The 17,165-nt window shown below is 39.9% G+C and overlaps 1 protein-coding gene across 21 annotated transcripts in view; it reads right to left on the bottom strand.

Moving 5' to 3' along the window:
* FHIT (fragile histidine triad diadenosine triphosphatase) overlaps window positions 1-17,165 on the bottom strand; it is a 1,487,995-nt gene that overhangs the window by 293,618 nt on the left and 1,177,212 nt on the right. The gene's annotated exons all lie outside the window — the stretch shown is intronic.

The raw sequence follows: 17,165 nt of genomic DNA, 5'->3' as shown, positions 1-17,165 counted from the left end.
CTCCCAAAGTGCTGGGATTACAGGCTTGAGCCACCGCGCCCGGCCTGAAAAATCCACATTTTAAAGAAGCATACAATAAAAAAAAAAATACTCCTTATTTACATGCTTCTGCCATCATGGCTGCCTTTCCACAGAACACTCTCAGAGGAAGGCCCTTTTGTGCCAGTCTACTTAGATGTTACCAAAGGTGTACAAAAACATATCTCTTGCAGATGGCTGGAAGATAGCTCTGAGCTCTTTGTGTTCAATCAATCCCCCAGGAAAAGGCATTAGAAATTTATCAGAAGCAGCTCCCTGTTCTCCTCAGTTTCTGAGCTTGGAAAAAGCACACTACAAATATAACTACACTGAAAAAGCATTTTGAATGGAAAATGTAACCTCAAATATCTTACTTTTTTCTTTCCTCCATAGTCCTACAATCAATATATCTTTTCTAGGACTGTATTAGTTTGCTAGTAAGAGGTGAAGCCAGTTGGGCTTCTGGGTTGGGTGGGGACTTGGAGAACTTCTCTGTCTAGCTAAAGGATTGTAAATGCACCAATCAGCACTTTGTGTCTAGCTAAAGGTTTGTAAACTCACCAATCAGCACTTTGTGTCTAGCTAATCAGGTAGGGAACTTGGAGAACTTTTCTGTCTAGCTAAAGGTTTGTAACACACCAATCAGCACTCTGTCAAAACAGACCAAACAGCACTCTGTAAAATGGACCAATCAGCACTCTGTAAAATGGACCAATCAGCTCTCTGTAAAATGGACCAATCAGCAGGATGTGGGTGGGGCCAGATAAGGGAATAAAAGCAGGCCACCCCATGGGGCAGCGGCAAGCCACTTGAGTCCATTTACATACAGTAGGAGCTTTGTTGTTTTGCTCCTTGCGATAAATTTTGCTGCTGCTCATTCTTTGGGTCCACACTGCGTTTATGAGCTGTAACACTCACCAAGGAGATCTGCAGCTTCACTCCTGAAGTTAGCGGGACCACGAACTGACGGGGAGGGACAAACAATTCTGGACGCCCTGCCTTTAAGAGCTGTAACGCTCACCATGAAGGTCTTCAGCTTCACCCGTGAGGCCAGCGAGACCATGAATCTACCAGAAGGCATGAACAGCTCCACAAGCGCAACCTTTAAGAGCTGTAACACTCACCACAAAGGTCTATAGCTTCACTCCTGAAGTCAGCCAGACCACGAACCCACCAGAAGGAAGAAACTCTGGACATACCTGAACATCTAAAGGAACGAACTCCGGATACACCATCTTTAAGAACTGTAACACTCACCACGTGGGCCCGGGGCTTCATTGTTGGAGTGAGCCAGACCAAGAACCCACCAATTCAGGACACGCTAGGATGAGCATAACAAAGTACCACAAACTGGCTGGCTTAGACAACAGACATGTACGATCCCACAGTTCTGAGGACAGAGGCCTAAACGAACGTGTCAGCAGGGTTGGTTCCTTCTGAGGACTGTGAAGGATGTGTTCCAGGACACACTCCTTGGCTTGTGGATGGCTGTCTTCTTTATGGGTTTTTTCACACTGTCTTCTCTCTTTGCTTGTCTGTTGCTGTGTCTGTATTTCCTTCTTTTTAAGAATACAAGTCATTGCACTAGGGTCCACCCAATGACCTCATCTTAACCTGATTACTGCTGTAAAGGCCGTCTCCAAATACACTCAAATTCAGAGGCACTAGGGACTAGGACTTCAACATATCTTTTTTTGTAAGGTATACAATTCAACCCATAACAGTGACCAGTTAAACAAAAAAGATACTAATATTCAAAAAATTAAGTAACCAAACATAAAAACTTTAAAAGCTAGTGGCTGGGATAATGTTTAATGCCCCAAAGAAGAAAGGTCCTATTGTCACCTATTTCCCTGGCTGTTTGTTACTTTGATGAAGTGTCTATTGTGGCAAGGCATTATGCAAGGCACTGGGCAACAGAGGGAAAAAACATGGAACCTCTATGCTCATGAATTTACCTTCTCCTTTTATGCCAGGCCTTTCACCATGGGGGAAAGTGGCCTGGCTAGAGTACCCATCAAGCTGTGAAGTATCTGGGCTTTTACTTCATTCTCCCTTGCATTGACAGTTGGACAGTTAAAAGCAGCAACACCAACAGCTGCATGGCACCCAACTCATCAACCCAGAACAATGGCGTCATCACCTAAGTTAGCAAGGAAGTGGACAGTCTGCTTTTGCCAATTCTTTGGGACATTAAACCCATGATAATTCTTTTAATATAATTCTCTGTGAACCAATAATGATGACAAACTATTCTTCTTGCCTCGTTGGAGATAATAAGTTACAATATCTCCTGTTTTCTACAACATGGACTTTTGTCTAGCACCGTGCCAGGCATTTACCATGATTATTTTATGCCATTTTCACAAGGTGAGACTGATATTACTAGCTCCGTTTTACAGATGGAGAGATTATGTATCTTGCTAAAGCTACCAGCCAATACAGAGTGAAAGTTACATCTGAATTCAAGGTGTCTAGAAAACCAACCCCATGCTCTTGAGCCTTACGCATTAGTGTCTCTTTTAACCTTTTGAACCTGAGCAATTTTGACAACTGCCCAGCATCATATGTGTACGTATATTCTGTGCATGTTATGTATGTATAGATTAAAATATCCATTTTCTCCTCCCAAAATCTATGACTAATGCAATAAACCTCCCACCGATTAGACACTTAAGGTATTTTCTCACGTCTCTATCAGTGACATAACATATTAAGCAAAAAAAGTCTGACCCAACTGATTAGTATGTGATGTGCTGAAGAGCGTAATGTTTCTTTATATGAAACATCAGACAGTGTGCAGCCCACTTAATTACTAGGTTGACTTTATGTCTTCAAAATAATAAAACAATAATCCAAACGACAGGCCAATGTGGTGAGTGATATTTGAACATCTACTCAACCCTAAAACTGTGAAGCAAAAGTACTTATCCAAAATCCAATACTTTCCATTTTTCTTTTAACTGTTGTAAGTCAAAACCAGCTAAATTGATTTTTTGCCTTTGACTTCTGCTAAAAAGTTCATTCCTGAGCAGATTACATGTGTGGCTTTGCAGCCCAGAGGAAATTTTACAGTCAAGTAAAACCCTAAAATCATGAAAATATGGGTTTGCTGAATATAGTGGAAAGACTTGACAGATCTTAATTATAAAAGAACAAATATATCTTGATTGATGAACTGTCTTTTGTGAATTAGACTTAAAAGTTTTAACTCCTTGATTAACCATTACCCACTAGTATGATAGCAAGTTTTGAGGCAATGTCTTCAAACTTCTAAGTAGAACAGAGCACTCCCAAAGCATGCAGAAACCCCTGTAACATCACTCAACGCATTTTTAGCATGAGTGACCAGGGTAAGGCTTCCTCACAATGTTGCAAAGCAAATGGTGTCCCTCATGCCCTTTTCTACTCCCAGCACTCCTTGGTTAAGTGTCTTAACAGGATAAGTGATGACCATACAGAAAGAGAAGAAGGAAGAGGAGGAGAAAGAACAACAATGATATCATGATACAGGCCTGTAGAAATTCATCTACCAGGCAAAACTCAAGGGCTCATATGATACACGATTTTGCTTGCACATGGTCACAATTAAGTAAATGATGAAAATGAAACTCAAATCTAGATTGTGTATCTCACTCCACTGTTACAAGCTTTCTTCTAAACGAGGAATTATCAAAACCAAACAGAAGTGCCTATCTTAGGTCACCTTACCCTCTTTTCTGATGGTTGAAATTAAGGCAGTGTGAGAAACCTGGGGAGACACTGGAAAGTGTCCCCATGCCAAGCCCTGTGAGCACAATGAGTTTATGAAAGAAAAGGCCAGAGCCAACAACTAATAATTGTGCTTAAAACTCATCATTTAAGAATTTCAAAATAAACACTGATCAATTGAAATTACTTTGACCCAAAGTCTTATGTACCTTCTTTTGCTTGTCCATATTGGTCATCATAAAAAACAAACAGGAAAAAAAGAAAGAAACAAACAAAGATGGAGAGTTGTTGCTTAATGGGTATACAGTTTCAGTTTCGTAAGATGAGTAAGTTCTGAAGATCTGTTGCACAGTAATGTTAGTATGTTTAACACTACAGAACTGTACACTTAAAATGGTTAAGATGATGTATTACTCCGCTTTCACACTGCTGATAAAGACATACCCAAGACTGGGCAATTTACAAAAGAAAGAGGTTCAATGGACTTACAGTTCCACATGGCTGGAGCGGTCTCACAATCATGGCGGAAGACAAGGAGGTGCAAGTCGCATCTTACATGGATGGCAGCAGGCAAAGAGTGAGTTTGTGCTGCGAAACTCCCCCTTATAAAACCATCAGATCTTATGAGACTCACCCACCATCATAAGAACAGCATGGGAAAGGCCTGCCCCCATGATTCAATTACCTCCCACTGGATCCCTCCCACAACACGTGGGATTCAAGATGAGATTTGGGTGGGGACACGGGCAAACAATATCAGATGATAAATGTTATGTATTTTTTTAATGAAAAATAACATTTAAAAGAAGGAAAAAGAACTTTCTTCCTTTCCCTTTCCCTCCCTCCCTCCCTTCCTTTCTCCCTACAGGGAAGACAGGTGCCTCCAGGATGGAAACAAATGGATTGATCTGAAAAATATGTAGGAGGCAGAACTGAAAAAATTTGAATGTGAGGATGAGAAACAGGGAGATCATGGGTGATTTCCAAGTCTCTGGATCAACTGAAATGGAGAATGGATAAGGAGGAACGCCTGGAGGATAGCAAGCTGGGAAAGACATGATGCGTTTCATCTAACTAGAGATCACCAGCAGGAGTTTGCTCTGTAGATCTGGAGCCCAGGAAGGAGGGTAGGGTGGAGATTCTGTATATTTCTATAGCCAACTCTTAATTTTTGGTTACAGTCAAAGCCTATGCCCTTCCAAAATCTTTTTCTTCCATCAATAAGGATCAGCGGTGTTTCCAGAAGTATGTATGGATTTATCCTATATTTCTGCCTCATATTTCATATATGAATACTTCTAGGCAGGCTTTGGGTCATACGTGTAAAACAAAAGCAAGTACTTAACACAATAGACATTCAATAAAGCTGCTTTTCACATGCTTCATTTACTACTTTCCATTGCCTTTTTCATAAGCAATTACCATCTCACACATGCCTAGTTTCACCATTCTGCAGAACCAAACGTTGAATTTAGGCAAACACAGGGTGTTCAATAAACAGGTGGATTTCTAACAGAACACCAATCAATTCAGGAAGCACGGTCAAGCCAGCTGCGTCTGTCAATGGAGTAATCAGTAGCTGGCAGCATCTGTGCTGGCTGGGCTGCCATCGGTGTTTACAAGCTGGAATTGAAGAGGGCTCGGCCAGCTGACAGCAGAAGTTTGCGCAGCACCTGTCTAAAGTATATATGACTGCCTCCAGGCAATCCCATTAGTTCTCCACTTTCATGGACACTAGGACTTGTTCACAAATTTAGGGGGAAAAGTAAAAAAGACAAACAGAGCTAGCCTCTGACTGAGAAAGGACACCTGAAAGAGAAATAGTCCCATATGGAGAAACAGAACAGGGAGGAGAGAATGAGAAAGATAAGAAATCACTCAAGAAAGCCAGTAATGTTTACACATAGTAGAAACATTTTGTCTCTAAACAGTGGGCTTCGTAGCATTTTTTTAAATCAGAGATGTTCTGGAGAAATATGTAAAGAACTCAGCCCAAGCTTTCTGATGCCAGGCAGGGCGTAAATAGTTTACTGGGAACCTTTTGACTTGTTTATCTGACATAGTAAACAGCTTTCTCTGATCCCACTGTCCCTTTTATGTATTACAAGATAACAAAAGGTTATGCGATTTTAGGAAATTGACTATCTAAACACGGCTATTCTCAGCACATCCACTGAATATTAAGTGCCCACTTTTATCTGCTAGAACTTGATGTGTGAAAGTAACCAACTTAAACGCACTGAAGAGATTGCATTCACACAGTGAATAGTGACATTTTGCTAGGAATTTGTTAAATTTTATAATGCAAGCATACTGCAGCAATGTTCCACAAAACATAACAGTCAGTGCACAGCAGTAATGCCCTCTGGTTTGTGAGGGCTAATTCCATCCTCAATTCATTCTAGCAGGTAAAATAAATGAAAGGTATGACAGAATGCTATCTACATTGTTATAATGCTGGTTCTTTCTGAGGTTAGTGGTCACACACAGTGCTATAGAGGCGGTGGTTCTTTCTTGTGCCTGTAACTGCTGAGGTTAATCTCTCAGTGCTTCCAAATGCATATGGACATTTACACATACGGACACTGACCATTCCTAAAAGAATACTCAGGATAAATCATGTTCAACTTCAAAAGTCCAGCAGCTAATTCAAAGCCATGCTCTTGTAGAAAGAGCCATTGAAAACAACAGAGAAACCAGACAACAGTCTTTAACATCTTATCTTTGTTTATGATTCTTACGACCCCACCTGGCGTGAACTGATACGCTAGGTCACTCTGGTTCCTCAGGTGCATTAGGCATATGTGAGTAGTGAAACTATGACAACCAGAATGCAACATCCAATTATAATGATTAGAATAATAACGAACACTTAGGCAATACTTATTTCCATTCATTCACTTCATCTCCCCAATAACCTTACGAGGCAAGTACAATTATTACTCCTCACTTCATGGATCACTCAGTTCCATACTAAGAGTCCCAGAGCTAGTAACATGCAGATTGGATTTAAGGTCAACCCCGCCTGACTTAGGGGGTCTGCTCTTAACGTTGTTCTGCCTCTAAAGCTATGTGATGAATTTTTAAATGTAGGTGTATCAGTTTGGTAGGGTTGCCATAACCATGAATTGGATGGCTTAAACAACAGAAATGTTTCTTACAGTTCCAGAAACTGAAAGTCCAAGATCAAGGTGTGGGCAGGTTTGTTTTCTCCTGAGGCCTCTCTCTGCCCTTGGCTTGCAGATGGTCTTCACCATGTGTGCACTTTCCTGGTGTCCCTTTTGTGTCCTGATCTCCTCCACATATAAGAACATCAGCCAGACTGGACTGGGACCCACCCTAATGGTTTCATTTTAAGTTCTCTTTTTTTTTTCTTCTTTTGAGACAGAGTCTCACTCCGTTGCCCAAGCTGGAGTGCAGTGGCGTGATCTTAGCTCACTGCAACTTCTGACTCCTGGGTTCAAGCTATATCTCCTGCCTCAGCCTCCTGAGTAGTTGGGACTACAGACACGTGCCACCATGCTTGGCTAATTTTTTTGTATTTTTAGTAGAGATGGCGTTTCACTGTGTTAGCCAGGATGGTCTCGATCTCCTGACCTCATGATCCGCCCGCCTTGGCCTCTCAGAGTGCTGGGATTACAGGCTTGAGCCTCTGCACCCGGCCTTAAGTTCTCTTTACAAAGGCTTTATCTACAAATGCAGTCACATTCCGAGGTACTGTGGGTTAGGGCTTCGGTGTGAATTTTTGGGAAAACCACAATGCAGCCCATAACAGCAGGCGTATTAATGTTCTACGAAACACAACAGTGGGTGAATTGTAGGACTTCGCTCTGCTTTACGAGGGCTTAATTGTATAGGGTCTCATTTTGGATCTTTCCACATTCAACAAGTTCTGAGAATGTGATACTTGGAAACCATGTTTATCAGAAGAGTGAAAGGCTTTCGGGCAAATGTCCTTTGATCTTTTTCACACTGATGCCCTCCGATGACATTAACTGTGGTAGTAACCAGCATCATTCAGTTGCTGTTTTAGAAGGAACTTAAAAATGGAAGATTTGAAAACATGATTGTGAAACCACAATTTTGCACTGAGTCCAGTATTAACAGTTTTTCAACAGAGTGAACTCTTCCTGCTTTTTGTTTTAACCCTGAGTGCCTAGAACTGAGTTAGGTAAGCTCCTTAACCCACAGCACACCAGCGGCCTAGAACTCTCCAAGACGTCATTTAGGATTTTCCTCCTGACTTGCCTTTCCTGATCCCTTGCTACCTCACCCTATAGACATAGGCTGACCCTTCCGAAATATTTTCCATGTACTTTAATGCATAGCTGTGTGGTTTTTTTGGTTGTTTTTTTGTTTTTCGTCTTTTGGGGTTTTTTTTGAGACACAGTCTTGCTCTGTCACCCAGGCTGGAGTGCAGTGGTGCAATCTCGGCTCACTGTAAGCTCTGCTTCCCAGGTTCACGCCATTCTTCTGCCTCAGCCTCCCAAGTAGCTGGGACTACAGGTGCCTGCCACCACGCCCGGCTATTTTTTTGTATTTTTAGTAGAGACGGGGTTTTACTGTGTTAGCCAGGATGGTCTTGATCTCCTGACCTCGTGATCCGCCCACCTTGGCCTCCCAAAGAGCTGGGATTGCAGGCATGAGCCATCGCGCCCAGCCCCCATAGCTGTGTTTTTATGAAAACATAAAATACTGGGGTTTTCTTTATGCTCATTTATTTAAATGATATTTCACTATAAATCAGGTTCTTCTATTTTTTTTACATCATTATGCTTTTGAAAACCACCAGAATATGTATGTGTACCTCTGGATCTGAGCTGTCAAACATAGTAGCCACTAGCCACATGCAGCTCCCGGGCATTTGAAATATGGTTAATGCAAGTGGAAAACTAAATTTGTAATTTTAATCTACCTTTAATTTAAATTTTAAAACTTGTATCTTAATTATGAGAATACTTTTAAATATTTTTGTAATATCTTAAAAATATGAATCTTGGTTTTTCAGTTGTACCTTTTATGAAACTTAAATATGGATCAATCAGTTCCAATGAAAATTTAGCCTCTAATTTAAGATGTACTATGACTATAAAATACATACCAGATACTGAAAATAGTACAAAATAGGAATGTAAAACATCTATCAGTAATTTTTATGTTGATATACTGAAATAATACTTTACATATATTAAATAAAATATAGCATTAACATGATCACCTTATTCTTTTAATTTAAAAAAGTAAAAATAAATTTTCTTGGTACTTTTTTTGTGTGGCTACTAAAAATATTTAAATTACACATAGGGTTCACATTATACTTCCACCAGACAGGAGTGATCTAGGTTTTAATTCCTCTAACTACTACAAGTATTCTGTAATAAGCACAAATAATAATTTTACTTCATTCTCTTATCAGTAGGCAAATAGATTATTTCTAATTCTTTACCATATCAAACAAGCCTCAAAATTCCTGTTTTTATGCATCCTCACTAATACTTATTATGATATTTCTTGTTGCTTTTGGTCAACTTGATGATTATGGAGCAATGTTTCTTATTTAAATATTCATGTCTCTGAATACCGAGTGTGCACATATTAGCCATTCAAAGTTCCCCTTGTGTAAACTGTTCATTTATATCTTTTGACTATTAAAATTTTTGAATTCATGTCTTTTGTTTACCAATTAGTAGAAGTAAAAAGATATATTCTCAGTATAAATCTTTTGTATGCTGTTATACATACAATTTTTCAGCTACTATTCATATCTCCAATATTTTCTTAGCTTGTACTTTGTTAATTTTTCCCATAGCTTCTTTCATTGAAAACAAATCTTTAATGATAATTAAATTCCTTAAATGTTACCCTTATTATTTCAAGCCTTTCTACCCTAGTAAGAAATTGTGAAGAAATTTCATCTTTTCTACTCTTGGTTTATAGTTTCGCCTTTCATATTTGGATCTTCAGTCCATCATGACACCCTATAGCACTTAGAGCAGCAGACAGTTGCCAACATCCTAGGATTAGCTACTTCCCATTTGAGAATCTGATCAAAACTCAGGACTTTCTTACTGAAAGAATGTAGGTGCATAAAATGCTATATATATATAATTTCAGGCTATTCCCAGACCTCTACTGCAAGCCCTTTCATGTATCCTTAATGCAGTCCACAGAATCCAGGTGCAGGATCCCCAAGTCTCATTGATTCTACCAGCTATTCAAAAACTTCACTGTATTTTTCATGGCTTTGCTCATCATCTTTTTCTGGGTTATCTCATATTCTCAACTAGTTTATGAGCTCCTTAAGGACAGAGATCTAGATTCAGGCATCTCCAAGATTTTTCATAGCACGTGAGAGGTGGAAGTACTCAATAAATACACCCCTTAGCAATTGATATTCCAGAAATTGGACTCAGAGAAGAGAATGTGGTGTAAGGCCCAGGGGATTACTTTAAAGAGGCCTCTGTTAATTCATGCATTCAATCAACAGTCATTGAGCTTGTCCATTGTTTCAGGTCCTGGGCTACATGCCAGATAATCAAGGGAAAAGACAGAGTTTGTGTCCTCAGAGGGTTCCTATTCTAGAGGGGACAACAGAGAAGTAGTAATTATAACACGGGGCATCAATGCTCTGCTAAAGTAAGGAAGTAGGGGGCTTCTGGTCTGCATAAGAGGAGGTTATCTAATGGGGCCTTTGAGGGAGGGGAAAGGTGGGCCCCTCTGTAGGAGTCATGTTTAGGCTGAGACTCAAAAAAAAAGCATATTGTTAAACTAAATTAAATTTAGCTTGAGGCTGTCTCCATAACTTGAGTCCCTGCCTAAGTAACTGCAACCTAACCCAACTTAGTCTGTTAAACACACTGAAAGCCTAATTTAGGAGGCTTTTTTTGTAACAGCAGCTGAGCTTCAGCCAATCACAGGCTGCCAACTGATCAGACCATGACCAAACAAGGTGAACACCTAGCCATAACTCAAGGAGGAGGCAGGATTTGACTGAGGAGGCAGGGCTCGGACACCAGACCAAATCAAAGACTACCTAAAACAGGGACAGGGTGGAAGTACATTTCCATAAGATATGCCCACCACTGGTGCCATGTCACTTTACCTGTCCATCACTTAATAGATTCTACCTGAACCCCTCACCCTCAACTGCTATTAACTGGACCTGGAAAGTTGGGTATCTATATCTCTAGCACAGTAATGATTCTATCTTCTGCACCCACTGTGTATTAATGATACAAAAGTCGAGGTTTCCCTTCAATGCTTTGATCCAACTCTAAGCTGCCAAGTCCCCAAGGCTGTAACAATGTATACAGGATTCTACTTGTGATCTAGGAAACCATATAGGGTGACTTCTCTCAGATAAGAACATACAGGAAAAACAAACAAACAAACAAAACAACTGCCTAATCTGGGAAGGTGGGAGTACTGACCCATTCTGTAAAACAAAGATTGGTTGGGTATCTCTATTGGAACAGGGCAAGAACATCTCTACAGACCCCATTTGGCAGCAATGGATAGATATTGGACCTTGTGGAGCCTGTATGTGTACCCCAACTGGACTAATTTTTGTTTGTGGCCATTAATGGGGAAAAGTCATACCCCATAATCACTGTCAACTAACCCAGGAGCCACGTGCTTTTAGGAGTAGCTTTCCCTTGTATATCAAAAACTTGGAATAGAGGTGAATGCAGAATGGTCACCCTTGCTTCTCCAGGGGTCACAGTCTATAATCCCGTAAGACTCAAGAACACCAGAAATAAATAAGCAACAGGATTAATTCTAGCAGGAATCAGAGCAGCAATAGAATGAGTGGCATCCTGGAGCGGCTTTGCCTATCACGAGTCAACCCTGAAAAACTAGACTCAAACCCTAGAATCCCCAGCCACCAACACAGGTCATGTACTAAAGGGAATCCTAGAGTCCTTAGAATCTTTGGCAAATGTAGTTCTTGGTAACTCGTTCTGAGGGCTGCTCTTTGGTCAAACTCTGTTAAATTAAATTTGTCTGAAGTTTTTCTTTTACCAGTAGGCAGCTCATCTGAAAACAGTAGGAGGGAAAAACGGAATCCTAGAAATCGATCTGTCATAAACATTGTGAACTGGCTGCAGTGCTCCTGCCTTTTCCTGGGAATCAGAAAGTAGCAGCCAGACAGGAAACCAAACCACCTGATCTTTTCCAAACAGAAATCAGATCACAGCACTCCCACATTCACAGCCACATCACAGCACTCCCACATTCACAGCCACCAGGGGCATCCCATCTAGGACGGGAAGGGAAAAAGTATGTATAAAATATATATACATAGTGTATGTAAATATATATTATGTATAATATAGACAGTATATAAAATATATAAGTATATATTACATGTATAATTTTTTCTTAGTATAAGTATGTCCCATGCAATATTTGCAATGTAACTTACGCTAACAAAGTATTTGTTATTTATCAGAAAGTCAAATTTATGGTAGTTAAATCTGCCAGTCCAAGGTACTTAAAATTTTAAATTACACTTAAAATAGAGTCCTCAGTATTGTATTTTCTCTGGCTTTCATCTTAGTGTGAGCTCTGCATTGCGTACGTGCTGACCTGTGAGAATGAGAATGCCCAGCTCCATCCCACCTTAGCACCTTGATTTCTGTATCACCTCTTTCCATTTAGAATGTGTTTTCCCTCTTTCTTAGCGTGGTTGGTTTCTTCTCTTCTTTCAAATACCAGTTTAGATGTCACCTCCTTAGAGACGCCTTCCCTAACCACACCACCTAAAGTAGGCTATCCCAATTATTTTCTCTCTAGATACATATATATGTCAGTCCATAAACATTTTATTCTTTCACTTCTCAACTTTTGCCCTCACCATTATTCAGAGACTTCTGCCTTTTGCATCTTTGTGTCCCTAGTCCTTAGCAAAGAGCCCGTCACATATGAGATACTCAACAAATTTTTATCATATAATGGAAATCTTATGTTAGTATTTTCTCTGGTGCTTCCAAGACATGCATTTTGCCTAGACATGTTATTGTTCATCATGTGAACTGGCTATGGCAAAATACACTGCCTTCAGAGAGAAAGAGCCACACAAGTTGGAAAGGAAAGGTCATAAGGATGAAAAAATGGTCAAGACTCTATCAACATTAATGCCTTATAAAAAAATCTCTCAAGGGATACCAAAAGATGGAAAGAAATTGAGTCATGAAGACATTTCCCTCCTTTTTTGCTTTCCTGCAAGTCATATCTGAGTCATACCTAAGGCACATTGGCTGGGCCTCCTTGTGGTGCTCTCCATTTCTTATGACTTCATCTCCATCACTTTACCACCTTCAAAGAGTTCTTTCTTCATATAACCTCACATGATGTTCACAGGGTTAAAAACTCCAAATGTTCAATAGAGAAAAAACATTTTCTTAAAAATATACATATAGACATATGCAAATTCTTTCAACATGCTTATAAATCTATCCACAGCCCCACTCAAAGTATGCTTCAAATGTAAAGCCATATATATTATATTCTTCTGAGAGATTACTCTGGAAAATAAAAACCACATATATTTATTGAGTGCAGAACAAATTTAATAATTTTGCTCAATCATCAAAAACATTTCTAAATATGAGCTGTGACAGGAAAAAATCAATTTAACTTAATAACTCTACATATGAATTATTTTCCTTTTTTAATCATAGAATTTTTAAAAGTTTTGGATTAGACTCAAATTTCTTTACAGAACTAAATAAGTTTGCAAACAATTAGTGCAAAGAAATAAGAATAGAAGAGAGCAAAAGAAAGAAAAAAGGTTGCACAGTGTAAAATTAGTTTCAAGCACAAAGTTAAAAATTTCTAATACAGAACCTGTGTGTGAGATAAATGAAAGTGTTGAGGTCAGACTAGGAAAACAAAAACAAAAACAAAAAAACATAGTTTCTACTGACGAATGTAAATGCATCCTATGATCCTGTTGCCAATGAAGTGGCGTTGCTCTGATGTACCACTCCCACCCCGACCCAAGCAAACACTTGTCAGTGAGCACCAGGGTTTTCACATTATCCAGAACTCTATCATAATGATGGAGCTAGGAAGCTCTTTCAGCCTCTTAACAGCAGCACATTATTTACCCTATAGATAATACTGAGAACATGGCAACACTTCTGCCAGATCTGCTTATTAATAATACCCAACACAGCATTTATTAGATAGGGACTTACTAGATGTTAGGTGCTGGGTTAAGCACAGGAAAAGAATCAACAAATTCTATATCTTTTTTTGTTGTGTTGCTGGTGGTTGTTACTGTAGTTTATACCTTCAGATCTCTTTCTACACTAAATTTTTGGGTAGAAATGTTTAAATTTCATGCTTAGCCTCCCCAATAATAATAGCATTTCATCACTATCACTGGTGAGAAATTTGTGTTTTATTTTTGTTTACATTTTATATTAAGAAATTAATGAAGTGGGATGGCGACCTTTGTTGTATACTCCAAACTCCCACTGATGTTAACACAACACCGATTTATCTCTGTGTGTGTGTTGTGTCTTTGTCTAGAGAGGACAGTTGCCTAACACAGCGAAAAATAAAAATACCCTGTCATTATATGATTTTTCACAGAACTAAAAAGAAATAAACTACCCCCATTTCAAAGCATAGACTCCCATCTTTTGGCTACACCTCAAATACTTTTCTCACGTGGAAAGACCGGTACCCTTGACTGCTCAGTGTCTCTCCCTCCTCTTGATGCTGAGATGCTCCAAAACACCACAGGGGTTCTTCAGCAGGGATTTCATTGTCAACTCTAGCTTGCAGTACAGGGAAGTGACATCTCGAGTGGGCCTCGTTTTGTCACTTTCCCCATACTTTCGCACACATAAAAATGCCTGTCAAACACTATCCTACATACATGGATGAAAAAAAGAAATAAGCATTTCACTATGAAAGACTCTAACTAGAAAAAGCAAGGAGATGCCAACTGACAAATGCATGGTGATGGGCGCTTTTTTTTTTTTTTTCCCAATTCTCAGATTTATTTCTGAGGCTCTCAGCCAATTTCTGTGTCATAAAGATGGTAAAGTTCAGAGCTTAATTGCTTTAGCACTTGCACCAAGAAAAACTGTATTGCAAACAATGAAGAAAGAAGAGAGGAAACCAACATTTTCTGGGCACTGGCCACGTGGCAAACAGTGTACAAGGCATTTAGATAAAGCTTTTTGATTCCATTCAATCTTGGAAACCAACATATTGAAGGGCCAGATTTTTCACCATTTTATAGGGATGCAAACTTTAGCTCAGAGAGGTTAAAAGACTTGCCAACAGTCACAAAACTAGCACTTACAGGAACGGGAAGGCTAACTCGAAGCTGATGCTTTAGCTTACACACTCCCCACTCCCACACAACACAAACTCTTTCTAGGCAGCTTCGAAGGTATCAAACAAGTGGCTCCTAAGGACTCAGTAAACATTCCTGGCAGCTGGCCAAGATGGATATTTTGGATAACGTCCAGATACTTGAAATACCAGCTTTAAGTTGTGGAAGTGCTTCAGGCACAACCAAGTCTCATTTACATCCTTAAAAAGTACTCATGGCCTGCCCCCTTCACACACTGTCATTCTTCTGGAAGGTATCTGAGAGCACAGCTCTGTGAGTGCCAAGAGCATTATGCAATTTCCATACATAGGGCTTCCTGAGTCAGGTTTGGCAGGCCTGGGGGTCAGTGTACAATATTTCTGCTTTATTTCTTTGAGTTTCTCTTGGCTATAGCTCTTCAGAGACACACAGAGGGAATGGATTCTATAGAAGATTTCTCCCCTAAATTTTGGTGTAGATTAGAAAGTTTGGTTTGCTTCTGGTTCTATTACTTGGCATTTATTTGGAACTAAAAGGTTTTCTGCCTGAAAGTAACCGTTTAATATATTGGGGGAGGGGGGAAGAATAAAATGCTCCTTTTTTTTTTTTGCTATTTGCACCACCCTGTCCCGATCCTATTGTTTGCAGTAAGTTTTGTAACAGAAACTTTTCTGCACTCCTTATTGTGTTACAAGTTTAGATGTACCCAAACCACCAGCAGTCAGATTCCAAGCATACGCTTTTGATTGATTCAAGTGCATTACCCGGGAGGGTGTGTGCTTCGCTCTGTTGTTCTTCCAGCCAACTCCCTTGCCAGCTGCTGAAATGATGCCACCACCGGTCTCCATGTCATGCAGATTTTACACCCTGATACCAGGAAAGCAGAAGCATTTCTCAAACGAGTTTTTGCTGGCTTGGCAGGAAAACAGAAATTGCTTTTTATCAAAATGAAAAAGGTTTTCTTCATGGGCAACAGCAAAAGCAGTTTGAAAGAGGGGCCGATACTTTCATCCTAGACAAGGTGTTTTCGGTACAGCAGACAGAAAAGCCTGTTTTCCTTCCTTTCACGACATCAAGCAGATCCACAAAGCCAGCTACCTTCGTTCACGGAACAGATGGACTGGTAATGGTCCCAGAGGCCACTCTTCCTGGTCTGGGGATCTTGCCATCCCTGCCTGAAAGTTCTCAAATCCAAGCTCTGGGAACTTGGGATGCTTTGTTCTGCCTCTCCCACACTCCAAGAGGAACACATCCACTATTATCCATGTCTTCATTCTTTGTCTTGGGTGGAACTTCTAGGGGTGGGAGAATGGGTGATAAAGGGGGAAGTGGGATTCACTTTGTGAACACCTACTAGAAGCCAAGCCAGGTACTTCCTATGCATTATTTCATATAAACCTTACAACAAAACTTTGAGTGGTATTATGTCCATATGACATATGCCAAAGAAGTAGGTTAGGGGAGTTAAATAAAATCCCAAAGGTCATATACTAATATGTGGAAGACTAGTAAAATTTGGAATGTGAACGCTGCCTGGTCTGTTGCTTCAGAGCTCTCATGTGCCACCAACCAACACTTCCATGCCTCTCTGCTTAGAAAGCCCAGTTTAAAATGCTATTCTCTGGATAAATATGTGGTAGGTCCATACAATGGAATATTATTCAGCCATGAAAATGAAATTCTGACACGTTACAACATGAATGAACCTTGAAAACATATGCTAAGTGAAATAAGCCAGTCACAAAGGATGATATTGTGATTCTGAAACCAACCCAATAATCCCATAGATAGTTCTTTGGATAGACGTAGAAATTGACCTTTGTGGTCTTAAAGCTTGAAGTTTATATTTGTTTTAACTGAGTTCCTTCCTCAGGAAATGACCTTCAGGCCTCTCAAAGAAAAAAAAAAAAAAGTATTGGCAAACTGAAACTCACCAGATCACCACATTTTCACATTTTGACAATGAGATGCTGGACCCCTCATTCTCGGGATTGCTTCCTTGTCCCTCCCTAGTTCCTGTTTTCTTACAAGTTATTACATTTCTTCCTGGCTATATAAACCCCTGGTTTTAATTGGTCGGGGAGATGAATTTGAGACTGAA

The sequence above is a fragment of the Papio anubis genome, chromosome 2, assembly GCF_008728515.1.
Source record: "Papio anubis isolate 15944 chromosome 2, Panubis1.0, whole genome shotgun sequence".
Taxonomy (NCBI): domain Eukaryota; kingdom Metazoa; phylum Chordata; class Mammalia; order Primates; family Cercopithecidae; genus Papio; species Papio anubis.
The sequence above is the reverse complement of the archived record's forward strand: the minus strand, read 5'-3'. Positions and strand labels throughout refer to the sequence as shown.